Source organism: Macrobrachium rosenbergii, chromosome 55 (genome assembly GCF_040412425.1).
Source record: "Macrobrachium rosenbergii isolate ZJJX-2024 chromosome 55, ASM4041242v1, whole genome shotgun sequence".
NCBI classification, from domain to species: domain Eukaryota; kingdom Metazoa; phylum Arthropoda; class Malacostraca; order Decapoda; family Palaemonidae; genus Macrobrachium; species Macrobrachium rosenbergii.
The window spans coordinates 6,144,537-6,148,343 of NC_089795.1; the positions used below are offsets into that span (position 1 = coordinate 6,144,537).

Consider the following 3,807-nt stretch of genomic DNA (forward strand, 5'->3'; position numbering starts at 1 on the left):
AAATTCCAGCTTGGGGAAGTGATTTCTCAAGTAAGGCCTTGCATGTCTTTAATATATGTAATCATCTATGAGCCAATTTTACGTGTCTTGTGTCTTGGCATATATATTAACATGGTTATTGTCAGCAATTTATCCTTTCGGGAGTGTTAATATTATTCAATTTTGCTAGGATAGCCAATAATCATTTACGTAATTCTGCTTAAATGTGTAGTTTACTGTTAAGCCAGGAATTATAGGCAGTTGTTATGACTTTTAGTTCTGCTTGGTAATATTAATTGATGACCTATCGAAATTTTCAGGTGATTACCGAACTGAATTGAGACACATGTGTTATACCCACTACCTCGCATCAATAGTTGTAATTACTTCAGGACCTCGGGCAGTTAATGAGAGCCTCTAATAGTTTATCAAGTTGCTTATTTTTACTTAAGGGAAGTTCTCTATGTATGATAGTATATTGTTAATATACAGATTAATTATGTTATGTGTTTCCTTGGTGCCTAGAGTTTTTACGTGTATGTTATTGGTGTCTCCTTAAAAAATTTAGTTCATGGCGCCCGAACAGGGACTGTTGCAAGTTAGGTAATTAAGAGTCTCTCAAAATTATGTTGCACTGGTTTAGCTGTAGCTCACTCCCTCAGGGTTTTCTATTAGCAATCATTGTTACTGGGGATTTTTGTCAAGTAATATATTATCATGTCCAATTTAAAGCTGCTTATTACTCAGAGAAAGGTTATTCGTAAGAAAGTAACGGATGCCTTTAATAAATTGGGGTCCTATGTAAATTTTACTGCATCCCAGAAAGTATCGGAAAAGGGTCTCCTGTTAAGTTACCAGAAGGGCTTGTTAGATTTGGATTTTAAAATTCAAAGTTTAAAGTTCGAGGATAGCGCAGTTACAGAACTCAAATTAGAAGAGGAATGTTTGGTTTGCCTTGATTATTTAGATAAGATAGAGAGATGTTTGCCTTTGCTTGAATTTTCTCCTTCCCGTAGTGTCACGGACACAGCTCTTAGTTTACTAAAGCAGCCAACAGCGCCCTCCCAAAATTTAGTTGCAAGGAAAATGAGGATCTTTTGCAGTTTTTTGTAGAATTTGAGGCTACTACTGGTGTTTATAAATATCCTGATAGGGATTTGTTACTTTTGCTTAAACAGCAAGTTGAAGGTCGTGCAAAGGTTTTGCTGAATTCTCTTGAAGCAGATAAACAGAGTTACCAAGTCTTCCACCGTTAAGAAACTAACAGAGTTGAAACTAAATCTAGGTGATGACCCATTTAATTATGTTTCAAGGCTAAGGAATCTATGTGAGTCTACTAAGGTTTTGCAAATATCCTCTGATGATTTTTTGACTTATTTTGCTTGGCTAGGTTTGAATGATGAATTTAGGAAAGAGTTGGTGCAAATTACTAATAAGACTTCTCCTTCAATTGCGGAAATTTTGGATAACTTTTTGTAGCTTGCGAGAGGTATGAAAACTCGAGAAAATTGTCAATTGTTACGCCTTCAAAGCATTCCTTATCAAACAATAGTAGTACTGAAGATACTGATAGTTTTGCTAGTTTGCCAGTTAAAGTGCATTCTCTTAAGAATAAAGTCCTACCTAGTTGTTCGTTATGTTCAAAGGTCCATGGTAAGGATTTCAATCATTCACTATATAAATGTACTAAATTTCCCACTCCACAGTCTAAAGTAGATAAATTGAAGTATTTTAAAGGTTGTTTGAAATGTGCTAGTTTTTCGCATCCCACTGCTAAATGTAAATTTAGGTTTAAACAAAAATGTTTTAAATGTTTTGGCTGGCATTTTTCTTTCTGTGTAACAAAGATAATTCACATGATTGTAAGAAAAGTGAAGCTATAACAAGCGCAGAAACAAATAATGGGGTTACAGTGTTCTCAAATTTCGTTAGTGACTCTGTTCTTCCTACTTTCACTTTTGGCATTGTTGGACAAGAGCGCTTGTATAGGGGTATAAAAGACAGTGGGTCTCAAAGCACTTTTGTTTCACAGAAGTTAGCTGATACTTATGACTTCGAAACTATCAAAAATAATGTTAATCTTACAATTCATGGTTTCAATGGTGTTAAAACTTACAGGAGCAAGGTAGTTCAGATTCCTATTACTCTAGGAAATGGTAATTATAATATTCCAGCCATGGTTATTCCTGAAATCAGGATTAAGTTGAATTTACCGATGCTCGGCACGGCAGTGAAGGGATTTTTAGATAAAGGGTTTACATTTGCTGATGTGGGTCTTCATTCAAATATCCGGGAAGTAATGGATATTGAATTTCTGCTTGGTTCAGATGCTGCTTTTTGTATTCCAAGTAAAGACGTCCTGTTTGGAAAGGATACTCTGTCAGTATATGTAGATTCCCCAATTGGCGTTATGCTGGTAGGCAATGTTCAAAGACTGGTCGATAATATACCTTTTTGCCACGGCCTTCGATGCCTGTCAGTGCTAGTATTCCTAGTCCACCTAGTGTGGAGTCTTTTGAAAGTGTCCACACTCACTCGTTATTTGTTGCAGATTTTATCCTCCCTACTCTGGATGATGAGGTTCATGACCTTCACTATAATACTTTGAAAAGTAGTAGTAATTTTTCTGTTTTGAGTGACAAGGGAAAGCTTATGGAGTGTAAATTACAAAAGGCCACAAATGAAATATTGGAGCTTGAATGCCTAAATTCATTAATTATGACCAAACTATTTATGAGGAAGAAACTGTAGAACTGAATAAGCAGTTAGTTGATTATACTTTTAATAATATATCTAGAGAAGTCGATGGTAGGATTAGAGTTCCCTTACTTTGGAATGGTGAGGTATCGCACTTGCTCTCGAAAAATGAACATTTAGCAGAGGTAATTTTGAAGTCCAATTTTAGGAAGCTTAAAAATGTTAGTTATTTACATTTAATGGATCAGACTATTAAGGATCAGATAGCAGCTGGTATAATAAAACCTATTCATGATCTTGAACAATATAAAGCCCTGCACCCAGATTATGCTTTCCTTCCTCACATGGGAATTTTTAAGCCTGAGAGGGAGACCACTAAGTGTCGGGTGGTCTTTTTATCCAATTTGAGAGAGAATGAGAAAAATAAGAAACTAAGCCTCTCTCACAACCAGTGTATGCATCCAGGTCCCACATTGAACCAAAAGCTATCCTCTGCTTTTCTTCATTTAAGGTTCGGTCAGAAATTGCTTACCTATGACTTGAAAAAAGCATTCAATATGCTTTCCTTAAGTGAATCTGATCAGTCAAAATTGCTGTTCCTTTGGTATAAAAATGTTAAAGCTGGGGACTTTTCTGTTGTAGCTTATCGCAATGTAAGGCTGAGTTTTGGGTTGCGTTGTAGCCCGTTTTGTTAATGCTTTCTTTATATTATATTTTAGTTTTTAAGGAAGAAACGGATAAAGATTTGTCAGAATTAAAACATTTAATGTACACCTTGCTGTATATGGATAATGGTGCAATTACCATGGAAACTGGAGAGTCTTTAGAATGGGCTTATAATGAGCTGCCTCGCATATTTGCTCCGTACAAATTCGAGGTTCAGCAGATGATCACTAATGATAATTCCTTACAAATTAAGATAGATGAAGACATGAAAACTCAGACCCTTGAAACTACAAAGTTGCTTGGTCTTGCATGGGACAGAGTAAGAGATGAAATATTTACAAAGCCTATTTGCCTTGATGGCAAGGCCACTACTAAACGTGCTGTTTTGGGAACAATTGCTTCTCAATTTGACATATATGGCTTTAACATGCCTGTTTTAAACAGAAGCCGTTTGTTTATGCACAG

At 35.8% G+C, this 3,807-nt stretch overlaps 1 long non-coding RNA gene across 1 annotated transcript in view; it reads left to right on the forward strand.

The window, feature by feature from the left end:
• LOC136835377 (uncharacterized) overlaps nt 1-552 on the forward strand; it is a 720-nt gene extending 168 nt beyond the window's left edge. Inside the window, exon 2 of the long non-coding RNA XR_010852118.1 lies at nt 300-552. This is a non-coding gene — a long non-coding RNA (uncharacterized lncRNA). The remainder of the gene's footprint in view (nt 1-299) is intronic.
• Nucleotides 553-3,807: the final 3,255 nt, after the last annotated feature.